The sequence below is a fragment of the Chiroxiphia lanceolata genome, chromosome 2, assembly GCF_009829145.1.
Source record: "Chiroxiphia lanceolata isolate bChiLan1 chromosome 2, bChiLan1.pri, whole genome shotgun sequence".
Classification (NCBI taxonomy): domain Eukaryota; kingdom Metazoa; phylum Chordata; class Aves; order Passeriformes; family Pipridae; genus Chiroxiphia; species Chiroxiphia lanceolata.
The window spans coordinates 111,325,330-111,342,696 of NC_045638.1; the positions used below are offsets into that span (position 1 = coordinate 111,325,330).

General features: G+C 39.3%; 1 protein-coding gene across 4 annotated transcripts in view; it reads right to left on the reverse strand.

The window, feature by feature from the left end:
- The window catches only part of ROBO1 (roundabout guidance receptor 1), a 711,169-nt gene that overhangs the window by 693,153 nt on the left and 649 nt on the right, over positions 1-17,367 (reverse strand). The gene's annotated exons all lie outside the window — the stretch shown is intronic.

The following is a 17,367-nucleotide window of genomic DNA, read 5'->3' on the forward strand; positions in this document are numbered from 1 at the left end:
TAGTCCACAATGGTATTTATATATGTATCCCAATTTATATTGCAGTAGCCGAATATTTTAGGCACTTAGATGTTCTGATACTTCAGATGCTCAGAATAATTTGATGTTTACAGCAAACAATGACAAGTGGGATATGTTGATAGGGTGAGTACCAGCTTTGAAAAGCTCCTGTCCACAGTACAAGTCCACAAGTCTCTTCAGCTGACAGCATTGTTGGGAATGAAGGCAGTTGCTTTCAACAGGGAAAATATTTTCCACAAAGTTCTGAATGAAGAATTGTACTGAAAATGCACTTTTTATGTATACCAAAGCAGCAGAGCAATGACAAAAGCTAACATTTAAAATGCAAAGCAGCTAGTGTTGTGTGACACAGTGTGAGATATATCTCAAAGTCTTAAGGCTGACTAATTGAATTGCCATTGATAAGATGTCACTTAAAGAGACATCTCTGCAGTGAAACATGGGTTTGCTGTAAATGACCTGTCATTAGAGCCATGGGTAATGTCCGTGTCCAGACTGAAAAATATTGTAGCTCCCAGCAATATGCTCAGTAGGAGTTAAAACAGCAAGAATGCTAAGAAGTCAGTGTACACGAACCACCAGAGAATTCTGCCTCAGGTGCTACGTTAATTTACTTGTTGGCATACATTAATTGAAACCAATCAATAAGGCTGGTGGTACAACAGAGGGAATGCAAAAGAAGTAATCGATTGCCACACTTACTCATTTTAAACTTGGAAAACAGGAATAATTTAGTCTAAGATTTTTCATTTCTGTCAATACAGATAATGGGATTACTTATTTGTTTTCTATTCTTTCAGCACTAATTATAATAACTATGATGTCTTTCAACATCCCTCATGTAAACCCCAGTATTCTGATTAGCAGCTGTTAACTTGCATATAATGAGGGTGACTTCTTTCAACTGAGAAGTTAGAAATTATATGTTTTTGCTGTTACAAACAGTGTTCATCATTTTGTCACACTGAACACAATTATATATTTCAATAATTATAAACTCAAAGTCAATTTGATTTTCCACTTATGGTATACTAGCTTTTCAAATTTTTTGTTCTCGGAGATAAACTTTATTTCAATTGTTTATGAAGCACAGAAAGAGCTGAGACTGGTTTTTTTGAATTTTTTTTTGCATTAAATTTGCTTAATATATTCATTCTATATGTCCAGTGTTGACTGGTACACCTTTTAATTTTTAATCTAGGTTGCTGGGTCTTTTTTCTCTTTTTTTTCCCTGTTATCGCATTTTCTACAATTATTTCTGTGAGCTCCAGCAGTCAGTTGTCAAGACTACACCATCTGAAAAAAAAAAATGAAATAGGACAACTTCTTCATATGTGGAGAAATGCACTTGCAATTATCAACCTCTTTTCATGAAAACTGTTCATCCTTACTGATCTGTTTCCAGAGAGATAACGGAAATCAGCAAACTGTTATTTATAATCACTTTGCACAAGGAATGAGCATTTACATCGTGGTAATCATGGTGCCAGTCACTATCATTATGTCTTTGGTGACACTGAGTTTTCTCAAAATTTGTACATAAATGAACAAAATCTAAAAATTTAGCCTCTGTCAAACATGTAACACATCCTTCCACGTCTGTGACAGTATTACTTTCCTTCCGATCACGCTCAAAGCCATATGAGCTTAATTTTTCGTGGTCTGTTGGACTGCACATAATAGTGCTCAGTTCAACCTCCAGACCAAGAAATGGATCTGCAACTGTTGTCCTTTGCCACATGGAGGTATGCAGATTTGTATCAGATTTGATGATGGCAACCTGACTCAGTAACACTCTTTGCCATGGTTGTGGGTAAGCGTAGGCAAGACATGAAAGATGCTATACAGGAAAAAGAAAAAAGAACATATTGCTCATACTGATTAGTGGGCAGGATGTTTATTAAGGGATTGCCCACACTGGGCAGATTTTTCCCACACTGGCATATTTTGCTTGTAAGTGAACTGAACCATCCAGCTACAATTTCTGTGTACATGTATTTGTCTCGAGACTCTCGTTTAATTTGGGTATAACATATCAGTTCTACAGGATCATTTTCTAATGCAGTCTAATTACTTCTAACTTGGAGGGAAAAAAAAAACCACATCAAAAAACCACCACAACTATTAGCTTTTCGTTAGACTGAAGATTCCATAACCCTGCAGATGCCACTTTTACCAAAGACTGGGAGTATCAGTGAGTACTACAAGTGTATGCACTGAGGGGGGTGTTGTTGCTAGAGAAGTCTGAAAGCAAAATGACAAGTACCATCCCACTGAAAACCAAATTTTTTCTGTGAACTCAAGTAAGTTTACTGCAGGCCTTTTGAATTACCTTTCGATTACTAACGTGGCAGAGATTAGTGAAACACTGAGGAACAGTATCAAACTTGCTTAGGCCTTTTCCATGACAGGAAAAGGCTGTACAACAGTAGGGAATTATGGATTATACATTTTTCAACAGGAGTTCTTCGGCCACAGGTTAATTAAATTCCCAGAAAGGAGAAAGTCGTTGGTGCCAATTAGTAAGTAATGGGTGAGACTGAAACTAAGAACTGAATCCCAGGTTACTGCCTCGGGAATTCAAAGTTAGGTTCAAGCTCATTTTCCCTCTCTCATATTCTCTAAATCTTATTCATGACTAACGATTTCAACAGTTTGAAGTAGTTTGAGCTTTTTATTTTGAAACCTGGAAGGAACAATACTGAAATCTCCAGGAATTGAAATGTACGGACCATAATTATAGAGGTCGAAGTATATACTTCCAACTCAAACTTTATTATTTTTTTTTAAAGAAAAGTTTCTGTGGCAGGTAAAAGAAGTATAATATTCTACATCAGACTGCTCAAAATTTTTGCCATTTATTTGCAGCTACAGCACAGGATTCAGAGCCAGCTGTTAAATATGTCTATTAAAGTAAAAAAATCACCTTTATGTATTTTGCACTACTCATTTAAAATACTAAGAATGAATGATAACAGCTAAAGACATACTAATTCTCCTTTCTTCTGGTAATAAAGGCTAAATAATTCTAATTTTATTCACTCCCCCATAGTTGATCAAACCCAGAACCAAAATTATTTCATAAGGCTTCTTTTATTGGAATGGAGAGATTTAGTAGCTGCATTTGTGAGGAACAGAGCAATTCATGGATTTGTTTCAAGACAGTAAATCTAGGGAATGTTCTCACATTTTCAAAAACTACTGCAGTCTTCCCTCCCTTTGAAAATTGTGCCATTCAGCTTCTTCTGGAAAATGTAATAGGCAGGCCCTGTGGATGACTGTAATGACAAACTTGTGCTGTGAAACCTCCTTTCCTAGAGACTCAGGTCCTAAATCCCTTCTCTAGTTCTATTACAACAATGCCAGTTACAATTCATTCCCCTTCCTTCCAGTCACTCTGGAAAATGGAGGTCAACTCCACATTTCCCAGCTTCCCACCAGCACATGCCAAAGTTGCTCAGAGGGACAAACTAGGAAAGGATCTGGAATTGATCTGGTGCAGTTTGCTTCTCCTTAGCCCAGAAGCACACGCTGCTCAGTCATTCAGTAGGACTAAAAAATTAGAGAAATACTGTGTTAATGTGGACATTAATTTGGGTCTCTCTCTTCTCCTCTGCTACTTGTAGGAACTTAGATATCTTCGAGACCTCAATCTCTCTAGCAAATTGAACTGAAGAGTCAGATAGCAGATTCCAGGATTAGCTACAGAGAATGACTGTCATTGTAATTGCTCAAATATTTTGTCTTCACCTGTTTGAAGCATGTGAGAAGAGGAAAATGTAAATTTATTGCAGTTACAGGTACTAGACCCCACCTATGTTGGCCAACACCACTGTGAAGCCCAGCCTGAGGAACAGTGTGATTGAGTCCCCTCCTCTCAGACAAGTTTTATCTTAAAGACTCTGGCTTTATCATATATTCAACAAAATAACTTTGCAAAGAAGAAAGCAGAATGTATCCTACCCTGACCTGTTAGGACACCTAAGATAAACAACAATAAAAGAACAGATTTCTTACCAAAAGTAGACTAAATGGACAGAGAAGGGACAAAGGGCTAATAATAATATTATTAAGGGCTTACTGCAGCAGCACTTCCCCAAGTTATCCTTGCTAAAAAAAAAAAAATAACCAACAAACCACTAGCAGCTTTGTAAAGCGATGACAAAGGCCAGAATGCATCTCAAGTTCTTCAGCTGTATTTTTTCCCTTTTCTTTTAATATACAATAATTCATTTAATTTGTTTTAATATACAATAATCTCACTTGAGAGAGAAAAGACTCCTAGAAGCAAGTATGCTGTTTCTGTAGGACATATAATGCTTGAGTATCCTCAGCCTAATGTCTCAAGTTTACATTCAAAGATCCACTTTTAAAGCATTGCATAAATGGCTTCACAATTTAATTAAAGGCTTATAAGCTTTATTGAATGGTCTCTTCAGCACGCTCTGCTCACCAGCTTATGACTACAAAGGCATTATTTAGGGAACATTAACCTCAATATTTCATTTGAATCAAAACTTTTAATTTGAAACTTTTAAAGGCAACTTATCTTCCACATAAAATTATGAACAAAAAGTGGATCTCAAACACGATGTAAAATAACGGCCTATCAATCTTTTCTACCAGACCTTCCACATTCATACTGTCTTAGCCTGCAGATCCAATTATCCTCCAACATTTGCTGCTCAACCATGCTGAGATTATTCACCAGCCCTCCAGTTAGACTGCAATAAGAGGTCTGTAGGTGCATTTACACTCAGAGAAATAAGGTATAAATGCTAGGATTGTCATGGGATCTTTTTGAGTTACATGCACAGCCATAAACTCTACAATAATGAATAAGACTATTTCCAGCTGCTTTATCCATTCATTTGCATGACATTTGGACTTGCTAATTTTAAAAAAATCTAGGTGAAGCATACCTTCAAGATGGTACAACCCTTGACCCAAAGGCCTTACAAATAGAAGTACTAATATCACATGGAAGATATTTCCTCCTGTGCCCAGACAGCCGAAGCTCCAACATGGATATGTGATTACCCTCTGCAAAGGCAATCTCAGCTCCTTCTCACTAATTTTTTTTTTTCTTAAGCGTAACATTTTAAGAAAGCAATCACACGTGCTGAAAGATTATGTTCTGCACAAATTTGGCAGACTTTCTGATTCTCAGCAAAAACAGTAACAGCAGATTAATGATAAAACGGTTTCTGATGCTCCAGTCCTCGTGGTCTTTGCACACTGCAGTAGTTGTACATCACGGCAAAACAAAAGCCCTCTGCCGCAGGACATCAGTGTACATTGCCAAAAATGTCAGAACCACAGTTTTCAGCCCAAAGCTGCAACTACTTGAACTGCAGGAGTCATTTCATTAGCTGACAGCTGCAATAAGCTGTCCTTTCTCTGTGTGGAGAAGCTACTGGTGGGAGGTACAATTCACACAGGCAGACTCCATAAATCATATACCACTTAAAGAAAAAGATACTTAAGGAGACATTCACAAAGTACTGTGCAATACCTTTCCTATTTATTATCTTTATGTTCATGCCATAAAAGTTTGTATTTCAAAAGCTCAGAATAAATTTTAAAGACGTGAGCCAAATTTGGGAACATCCAAACTTTTTGTTCCTGTTTGTACTGGTTTTGCTGATCTAGAGAATCTAGATCCTTGGTGTTTCTTGATGATCTATTTCTAGTGAATGTACTCCTGCTGACCTAAAAAAACCAAAATTAGGTTCTTTAGTTACAGGTTGAAACCACCATGCTGGTGTTTATTTACTGTGTTACTCCTATGTAAGATAATAAAAAAATTGTAATGTGTAATTAGCTGAAAAAGATACTAACATTTCAAAACCATGTGGTATTAGGAATATACAGCGTATTATTGAATGCATTAACTTACACAGACATTTTTGAGTCTTTAATGCTTTGATAACCTTTAGTCTCCAGCTAAGGAAATGTCTAAGGAAAATCTGTCTAAGGAAAGCTGTAGACAGATATTACCCATGAAGGTGTGGGAAGAGGCTTCAGCGTCACAAATGAGTGTTTGCCAGCCACTGCTGAGCCAGGCAAGTAATAGGCCTTCAGATCTACCTCTTCAAATGCTTTATGTATTATTCAAACACTTTTCATGGAAACAATTGAAAATCGCTGGTGGGTAATAACGTAACTGTACACCCAGATTTGTTTTTTTCTTTAAATCCATATTACATTCATTATATGAACCTAAAGCAGGTGTACATTCTTCATTCTCATAGCAAATCTCCTCTATTTTTTATCAGTAGTTTATTGCTAAACAAACAGAAATGCTATGTTTGAATAAATATAGCATTAATAGAAAAATGGGTTATGTAATACTTGATATTGCATTTCCTGAGCTCCTTTTTAATATATTTTTTAAATTACATAGCACTACACAAACAACTACACAACTTGTTGTTTTGGGTGGGTTTTTTTGGCTTTGTTACGTTTGTTTGGTTTTTTTAATCTAGAAGCACACTGAAAAGGATGGATATGGGCATTTTACTTCTGAACTACAGTCACTCTACTCTAGATGATTTGTACAAACCAATTAAAAAGCTACTACTGTTGAAGTAGAGTCTTGGAGAAGGGTGCCACATCTCTGTGACAGACACATAATTAGCTGTCACACCCCCAGAGTATTCCCAGGCACCAAAGACTCTGGAACAAAGCAGAGCAAAACAGGCACCTTATTCCTGCACTCCAGCAATGGCTCCAACCAGCAGGTGGCCCAGGTGGAGCAGCATTTAAGTTGCTTTAGCTGCCTACAGAAGCAGTTCTTATCCATTCAAGTTTTTGAGCCATTTTAAGAAGTCGTGGAGAAGAAGAAACGTCCATTGCCAAGGGTATGTACTTCCATCAATTTTCTCCAGAATTACTGATGAGAAGAGTATCTGTTCCACTAGAGGGAGGAGCAGGCTCAGGAACTGAATTTCCAACTAGTGTCCCAGTGCCACCTATGATAACAGACTCATTCCTACGTGAAGGATGGTCTGCTGTCAGAAAGTGCTGAAAAGGCAAAACTGGAACAGGAAGTTTTGTAACAACAACAAAAATTAAAAAAAAAAATGAAAAGGAAGAATCTCACCTGAGGTACATTTCATTTTCTTATTTTTTTCCTGTTTATCCTGAAAAACTGATGTGGGCTTAGTTACAAATCATATCTTTCATATTATATTTAGATTTCTAGACCAAGTTTTCCTTTGACAGAAGGATAAAGTTACCTGGAACAGAGCAGCAATTAGTTGCTTATCTCCTCTCTTCTATGATATTAATATTTCTAATTCCATGTTTTTCCCTGAAATATAGTTGAGATAGAACTGACCTAGAGATTTCAAAGCTTCAATTTTTCACTAAGAAAACTCAAGAACTGCAAAGCCCCCACATCAGAGTTCCTATTTGTTCACCTGCATATAACTATATGCCAACTCACTGCCATGAAAAGATTAAGGTCATTCACTACTGAAACTATTTTTAGAGACTTTGGTTGGGTCAAGTCCAGTCACTATTTAGTGCAGCACAAAGGAAACAAGGGAGCAGCTGTATCTTACGCAGACAAGCAAGGCTACAAGGAGACATGGCTTTAGTCCAACCCATCCATCTCACCTGCCAGAGAATAGCTGTACCAGAAAAGGAGGACGTTCAAGGGAGAGCTGGAACCTGCCACGCATTCCTTTCCTCCTCCCCCTCTGCAACAGTGCTCAGCCTGATGTACAGCCTCTATAATGCCATCCACACAAGTAACATATACAACACAAAGCAGAGCAGCGTGTTACTGTCTTCTGGTTTGACTAGCAGCTGTCACAATTGAATTTCTCACTGGTGATTGAGAGACGGGCTGAAAACAGACAAGACTGCAACAAAGAGTGCTGTATTCAGAAAGGAAGGTGCAGTTAAATGTTGGTTCCTAATTCCTCAGGCAATCATTTTCATAATGCTTTAGCATATGCCCCTAGAAAGTCTTGTCTCTTACAGAGGTTTTACTGTAGCACATTCTATCAGGCCAGAAAGACAGAGACATTTTCAACAGAGCTTGACAAATTTCTGTTTGTCCTTGACAGAAGACATTAAACTCCCAGGATATTAAGATAGAAGCCTTGAACTTGATGGGATGCAAAGAGTAGGGTCAATATGCTTATGGTAGCCCCAGCAGAAAATGTGCTGTGCTATTTTATATTGCCTAATTATTCCAAATATTTAGTCTTCCATGCTTCTCCTTATTGTAGCTCAACCAAAAATCAATGAAAATCTGAGTAACTGAGGTCAGCTGAAATTTTTCTGCCTTCCCAGAGATGTGTGAGGGTGTGGACCATTCTCCCAAGCAACATGTTATATTGTAGTAAGAATAAATTCAGAAAGAATTTTAGAGTCATCTATGATCATCTTAGCAGAAAACAGCAGTAGTGCCTTGTACCGAAGTGCCATAAATATTTAGTGCTTGTCTTTATTATAGGTTATTCCTGACATCAGGATAAGAAGACGTGTAGAATGGGATTAAAAATGCATTGCAGAGTCATACAGAGGTCAGTGAGAAGAAATTTGCATTATTCTGCTATTTCTAAAATATACAGATTTCCCTTCTGAATGTCTTGATCTGTGATGATAAGCAGATGAGCAGAAGAGCTGTAGGATTCACATTTGGCTCCCGTTGTCAGAAAAAACATTCGGAATAATATCATCCGCATCCACCTATGGCTGGGCTCTCCCTGGATCAATGCAAGGTTACAGCCACTGCCTCTTTTGATCTCTGTCAATTAGCACAGAACTTGTGGTCTCATTAGTCAGAGCTGGGTGATGCTGGGCACAGAGGGCACTTGAGCAACAGCAGATTATGAACTGTGCAGCCATACAAAAAGTATCACACTAAAATTAATGAATTTTGCTTTGCAGTATTCTGCATATCTTGACATAAATCAAGATCGGTTTCACCTGGTTTCATCTTTTAAAGTGCTGCTCATTGCTGTGAGCTGCATAAAGTGAAATTGTTTCATTGGCACAAAGTCAATGGGAATAGGTACAAGAGAATTATTGTATATGCACTTGAAGTTATTTATCAAGTGAAGTGAACGCATACCCATCATGACTTTTCCCAAAATAACCAAGGGGAGGTTGCTTTGCATCAGTGAAAAATTAGGGAGCCACTTTGAGCCTGTAGGCACTTCTCCCTTACAAATATATATCTGTGACCTCAGGTAATAAAAAAGAGATTTACTCTAATGGCAGTAGAAATCTAGTCTAGCAGATTAAAGATAGCCTTTCCTGAAAAACAGGTTGCAATATCTAAATTAACAATATTTAAAATGCATTTTTTTACAGAAATACAGTTGTGAACTATGTTGTCAATGTGAATGGACTATTTATTGTGTAGTTGCACGTTGGTTGTGTCACACATGAATTTAAGGAATGATATTGAGAGAGGAGTCCCCAGAGAAAATCACTCAGACCACCTATTTCAAATTCCTCCTAGTAGAGATTTTGAAAGAATTAATACTTATTTGAAAAATAAAGTTTACAATCAGGAAGGTTGTTCATTTTATGAACATAATGTGAGAAATTAAAAACAAAACCAGAAGTCACACATTGACTATCTACATGCAAACACAAGCAAAAATATTTTAATTGCATAAGCTACTCATAGAAACATAACACCCCTCCCTAATCAAGTAAGGCTGAATGTAGATGATATTTAAGTATGGCAAGGCATGAAAATGTCTGTCCTTCTCTTAGCCATTTATGCTTAGTACATTTTATTAGTTACCAGAACTTTTAAGATGAAAAAAACCTCACTATGTCAAAACATGTCCCAGAGCTAAACTTTGCACTGTATACCTTACAAAACTTTCAGTCTTGAAATGTATACGTATTCCTCAAGTGGAAATGTTTTGGACAGAGCTCTGTTCTTTTGATTAAAATATTTTTTGATCTTTTTCAGCTGAGATAATGCTTCAAGGTAGACCGATACCACTTATGCTACACATGGTTGAGGAACTAGAAAATTAAAATCCTGGTTTGGGTAATGTGCCAAACACAACCCAAATGATGTAATATTCTTCATTCCACCACGGCTGTAAAATTTTGGAAAATGTACTCATTTCCCCTTAGAAGGGGACTGCCTCTTGGTTTGGCTTACCATCTAGTCATTGTCATTATTTAGATATATATTATTCATATGGTGGTCCTCTCCTTACTAGGGTTGTTTTCTGAGATGAGGTTTACTAACACACACAGGCTGTGGGTTACTCCAAAACATACTCCAGCAAACAGAGATAAAATTAACTTGCCATGTCAGATCTCCATGCAAGATGAAGAATATCTGGACCCTGTAATTCCCTCTGCCATACTTTCCATTCTCTCATTCCTCTCCTATTTCACCAAGAGGAAGTGTTCCTATCTTTGCATAACAGAATGTAGATAGTTCAAAAGCGTGCCTTGCTTTCATCCATATACAGCACACTCAATCTATAAAGTTATTTGAAATAGTTTTTTCAGCTCTTCATTTTGACAGCGTGGGCAGACAAACTTGATTACAATGCCACGAAACGGGAAACAGTGATACAATTTAACTTTTCTTAGGCCTTATGGGGGAAATGTTCTCAATAACAGCTTTTTGCTTGTTTTGAAAAACATTCAGAAGGGTTATTAGACAAAAATACTTAGTTGCATCAGGGGCTTATCTGAGGACTGAAGTTGGCTTTACTTTATTTAAATATTTCAGTTAGAACTGTCTGCAGTCCTGTCTGCCTTCAGACAATTTGTTTAATTTTCCTGTTCAATTTTTAACACAGAAGGGATTTTTTTTTCAGTTGTCAGCTATAAAAACTCTCATATGGGTTCAAAGATTCAAGTCATATCCTTAAATGCATTTATCACTAGCAAAATTCTTGACACAACTGGGGTGGATTTGAGGCACAAACTTGCAGAATAATGTAACTGAGTCACAGCTACCACTGGTGACAAATGAGAATAAAGAAAAGCATTTGACTTTCACATATTAATTTGGGTGTGGCAGGAATTGCAGTTAGAAAAAGCATAGTACATTTGGAAAGTTTTATAAGGAATCGAAATGAGTTTACAACTCCTTTGTCCAGCTGTTCTGAGTAAAATCCTACTCCAAAGTATTTGCATTCTTGGAACAAGAGCAAGTTACAAACACTGCTGCAATTTGTTTAGGTTTCCATATTTGCCAGGGGCGGCACCACATGCATCGAATCTCCTCCTGTATTGAGGTGATCTGTTCTTACATGTTTATTGTTTTAGAGGATCACTTTGCCTTTCACATTCAGTTTTTTTGGTGCTTTCTGACACTAATTTATTTTGAGTGTAGAAATCTTAATGAAGACTGAAAAAGTTCCTTGAGTCTTGGGGTTTTTTCTAGAATGGACCGCAGGACACTAAAAAGTGTGAATACAGCAACTTGATGCATGTATGCACATAAGCCAATGTCTTGCACTAACTAAATGTCTTACATTACCTTTCTACAGTTACTTTTAGAAAGAAAGGAGCTAAAAAAAAAACCAAAAAAAAATTAAAATAAAACAAATATTTAATTGGCAATCATGTCTGATGTCAAACAGGCACAGAAAATACTAGAAGCATCGAACTGTGATATATTAGATCACATAGTTAAATATGGTTCTTTTTGAATATAGAGTCACCTTTACAGCAAACTTGCTAGTGTGAAAAAATCATCATCATTGGCAAGTGAATCCTAAATTAAGAAATGAGTCAAATTCTTTCGAATGCCACTTTTAGGAGAACAGATTTATTGTTATGGGGAATAAAAAAGATGCACATTTAAGTTCTTTCTTCATGCCTCCCCATTTCTTCTGTCATGCAGGGGCTGAGAGAGAAATCCAGAGCATGCAATGGAATTTATGCAGAATTATTTCCCCTAAATTGAAGGAAGTGATATAGAAAAAGCTACATTCTAATTGCTACTTAAGGTCTTTCTTTCTTCAGCCTGAAAATTTCTCAGGAGAGATGGGGACGACGCAAAACTTCCTCAGCTAAGGAACTTAGATTAACCCCACAGCAACAAAGAATCAGGATGAAAGTACTTTTGAACTCAGTGACACTCCTTGGTCAAAGGAAGCCCTGTGCTCTGAGCCAGGTGAAGATCCAGGCAGCATGAGCTACAAAAAAAACCATGGCATAGAATCATAGAATCAGCTGGGTTGGAAGGGACCTCTGAGATCATCAAATCCAACCCTTAATCCAACCCTGCCATAGTTGCTAGACCACGGCACTAAGTGCCACATCCAGTCTCAAAAGTGGTGGAGAACCCACCACTTCCCTGGGCAGCCCATTCCAATGCCTGATTACCCTCTCTGGAAAGAATTTCTTCCTAATATCCAATCTAAACCTCCTCTGGCACAGCTTAAGACTGTGCCCTCTTGTCTTGCTGATAGCTGCTTGGGAGAAGAGACTGACGCCCACCTGGCTACAACCTCCTGTCAGGGAGTTGTAGAGAGTAACGAGGTCTCCCCTGAGCCTCCTCTTCTCCAGGCTGAACAACCCCAGTTCCATCAGCCTCTCCTCACAGGACTTGTGCTCCAGTCCCTTCACCAGCCTTGTTGCTCTTCCCTGGACCTGTTCCAGCCTCTCAGTATCCTTCCTGAACTGAGGGGCCCAGAACTGGACACAGTACTCCAGGTGTGGCCTCACCAGCTCTGAGTACAGGGGAGGAATCACTTCCCTGGTCCTGCTGCCACACTGTTCCTGATACAGGCCAGGATCCATTGGCCTTCTTGGCCACCTGGGCACACTGCTGGCTCATGTTCAGCTTCCTGTCAATCCAAACTCCCAGGACCCTTCCTGCCTGGCTGCTCTCCAGCCACTCTATGATATATTGTGAGGGGATTGTTTCATTTGGAAGTAAGGGACCTCAATTCCAGCTACACTCTTGCCAGAAATTCAGGTCTCATGATTCTATTCAGGTCTCTGATACCTCCTTAGCCCTAACTTAAACTATTCAATGTTGTGGTTCAAGGAAGATAGGCAAGTGACATCTTCCATTCTAACTGTGCCATCCTGGAAGGAGAAAAGGATGACTTTTGGGCCCAAATAGCACATAAGAAAAGTCTGTGGCCTAAGAACTCAAGCACTTGACTGAATATAAAACTTTCTGGGCTCTGGTTCTGACTCCTTAGACCAATTTTTAACATTATAACCACATGATACTTGTCTGAAGCCAATTGTATTACTGAGAACTCATGCCAGAATTAGCAATATCTCCCCTAAGCTGGGGACAACCAGTAAGTTATCAATTCACACTGCTGTTGCCTGCCAACTCATTTTCTCTCTCCTGCCACACTCATTTTGTTGGTGTAAGGATCAACTTACTCTGACGAACAAGAGATGAGTATGGAAAGAAGACAAATACGCTCAGTGTGTTCACTACTGACAAAGAGGAAAGCCAGAGGACCCCTGGGGAAATAAATTTTCTGCATAAAAACATGACTTGACAGGCCTGGAGCACAGATCTGGAAATGGCTAAGGAAAGATGGATGATATAGGACTGTAAACAAACAAACAAAAATGCCCTTATGGAAGTCACACAGAGGGAGGCAGAAGGATGGTACACACTTGGACCTCACTGTGGACAAGGACAGATTAATGAGAAGTTTGGAGGACAGAGAGAGTTAATTGAGGCAAAGGATTGATGTGTTTGACAGACTATAAATTGGCAATGGTGAGAGAGGGCTGATGGGACTGATGATTAGAGGATGGATAGGGAATTAAAGATTTATGGACCGGGCAGTTTAGACAGATAGAGTATTACAGGTGAAACAGGATAGTCTATGAAGTCTCTTGCAGATTGGAGGGAACATTTCATTATGTCCCATGGTGTGCTGGGTAAGGATTACTTGAGTTTTATGAAACCTAATGATACTGTTTAACCTACATGCTTAAGGTATGTGTACTTGCTTTATAATTCTTTCAAGGGCTCTAGGGTTATTCATGTTCCCTGTCCTTTCTACAGGTTTTTATTTTATTTTTTTTAAAGGCTATCTTATTATAATTGCTGAGGAGGACACACAATGATTCTCTTGATATTTCTGTTGCAGGATGTATCCCCCTTTGATGAACCTAGAAATTTGTAAGTGTCTAAACTTTTCTTGAAGAGGTCACTTTCCCTATAATACAGGCAAATACATGTGCAAATGCACTCAAATTGGTCGAGTTATGGTGTTATGGAACACAGAAAGAGATGGAAAAAACATTAGGCCATAAGCTCCTCCTGAGTCTAGAACCAAGTGTTGAACATATATTTCCATAGGGCTTGCCTAGTGCAAGTGTTCACAGATAATGTTACCAAGAAATTTGAGTATTTATATGCAACTATTCTAGTATTTTCCTCAAGAGAAGAGATCAAAATGTGTAAAGTTCCTGATCTTTTATTTTAAAAAAGATGTAGGTAACAACAACGTACAGAAATATACTAGCACAAGGACACACATTATAGATGTTAAAAAAATATAATTTGCATTCTAAACCACAGAAAAAGGTATCTGAAGAAAATATAAAAGTAGGAAAAGTAAAGTTTAGGCCCACTATTAAATTCTTCCTCTCTTTTTTTCACAAGCACAGGTTTGTAGCCTCTGATGGTTTAACACATTAACAGAAAACTTCTGTAACCTGCTACCTGGAAGTCCATGTCTGGCTCTAAGCAAAGCAACACGAGATTGCTACATGTTTCTGAGGACACAGAACACACTCAAATGGGCAAGTGTAAAATCTGGGCAAACAAAAATCACAGTTTCCTGCTCATTTTTAAGTTTTGACCTAAGGACTCGTTTGCTTGCCAGCTGATTCCATCCCAGAAGCATCACAGCCCATGGAATCCCTCTCACATAAAAGGTCAAGCAAATATGAATCCCTTCCTTCCTCCAGACTTCTTTTCTTTTCTCTCCTTTTTTATACACTTACCTGTTGAACTATACAAGGCTGCTAAATTCACACCTAACCATACGCCACTGTAAAGAAGTCAGGGAAATCCAGACAGAAGAAGGCAGACTTCTCAACTCTCAGTTCTACTTAATATTTTACATGAGTAAAGCACATTGCATTTGCTCCTCTGCATACATTGAAATTTCCTATGGTTTCCTCAAAAAAATCTGAGCGTCCTGTGACTAACACCTGTGACTCTGTTGCTTAGAGTGAAGTTCAGATGTGCACATAATGCCTTGAAAAGTCACTTGAAGGGAGTACTTTGAATGTATAAGGTCCATGGGGATTATGTTGCTTATTGTGGTCCAAATCCAATTACAGCAGAGACAATATGAAAAGTCCATAAAGTGAAAAAACAAAACAAAACAAAAGAACAACCTTCCTCCCCAAAAATAAACAAGATAAAGGAAAGCAACAGAACTCAAACAGCCTTCCCTCTTATTAAGAATCTAGTTCTCTTTAAAAACATATTGGGAGACTATGTCTAATAAACCTTTGTTTATGCCTTGATGAAGACACCTGTAGATACCTCATTCCAAAACTGGTTGAGTCCTCCTCATTTCTCCAGTATTCAACTGGTCAATATTTAATACTGAGGATTCAATATTTCTAAGGAAAGCAAGTGGAAAGGATTGAATTTCCTTTCACTAACTAAAAAGTGACTCAACAACAAACAAGCTGTTTCACGTTTCCACAATGGCATCCTTTGTTTTTATGAGCATTCTTATGGAAATCAGTGCAGCTTCTAAGCAAGTGTCAGCCATGGTACCAAAAATGCTTGCAGGAATCTGTTATTCTAGGGGCTTGGGACACAATTGCTACACAATTTTCAGAAGTTTGGCCACGTTTGGTGAAAGACTGAAAAGCAATTAACTACTCTGAGAAGTACTGGAATAATTTTATTAGCTTTCTGCCTTCTTTCCTTGCCCCAAATCACCAAAAGCTACATCTCTTACTGCACTCTTACAGCCCGTTTATACCAGTGTAATGTCCCTGGAATGCACAGCAGTGCAAGATGTAAGTAGAAAACATGCATGCAGACAAATATAAAGTGAATGTAGAAAAGGAACATGTAGTAAAATAAGACATAATGTTTGGACATCAGCTTTATTACTCCATAATATAACAGGGCATTCTTAACCTGTTTTGTCTGCAAACTGCATCCAACAAAGGCTTCTTTTTCCTTTAGTGAAGAGGGTGAACTTCAGCTTAATAAGAAATCTACTCAAATGCCAGTTCTTGCCTTTCAGTTGAACCTCAGCATGTCTCTACACACAATGGTCTATGGTCAGAGAACTCTCCCTTCTACCCTCATGTCTGAGAAGCATGGGTATGCCACAAAACGTTTTTACCTCAAAAAGAAATGCCTCTAAAGTTCTTCAATGTACTCAGAACAATCAGCAACCTAAAAATTTCCTTTTTGTAATAAAAATGTGAATTCAAATTGAAAAACACCTTAACTCCATTTAAATCCTTTTTCTGAGTCATCGATCATTAATTAACTTTAATATGCTCCAGAAAACATAAGAAAAAAAATTGTAAAATTACCACTTTACAAAAAACCCACAAAAAACCCCAAAACAACAAAAAAAAACACAAAAAAAAAAAAAAACACCAACCGGATTCTGATCGTGTTATAGGTAAGTTTAATTGCATCCTGAATTTTTTTTTTTTTAATACCTTCACACTCAGGTGCGGAAACACTCCTGCTGCCGACCCTGCACTGAAGGAGCGGGTCGTGGCCGGGGTTGTCCGCCCGATTCCCCCCTCAGGGGGCGCGGTACCCCCTGGCCGTGGGGCCGAGCATCCTCCGCGGGGGCGCTACCCCGCGGGGCGGGGGCGGCGCGGGGCTGCGGCACTGCCGCAGCAGGAGCAGCTGCTGCAGCGGAGGAGCCGGAGACGACCTCCCTCCTCCTCCTCCTCCTCCGGCGTGCTGGGGGCCCTCCATTGTGCGGGGCTGCGCATCCCCCTCCGAGCGCCGCAGCGCCCCCGCGTAGAGGGGCGCTCCCCCCGCCAAGGGCTGGAGGGCGCGCTGTCACAGCCCCCCCTCCCGCGCTGCGCTTGCCATTTCTGAAGGTATTTGTACACCTATATATATACACACACACAGAAACGCACAGACACGTCCCCCCCCCTTCCCGTTGAACTTCGCTCTCCGCCCCGCCGGGGATCGGGCGCCGGCGGGGGCACAGGAGGGCGCTTCCCCCGCAGTGCTGCTCCCCCGGCGGCGGCATCCCCGCCAGAAGGGAAGAGGTTACTGCAAGCGCGGCGAAAACAAAGCCGGCGATGCTCGCCCCGGCTGCGGGGACCGCCCCGCCAGAAGTTGCGGTGCGGATCCCGCATCACTCCCCAGCCTCCGCCCCGCTCGGCGGCAGGACA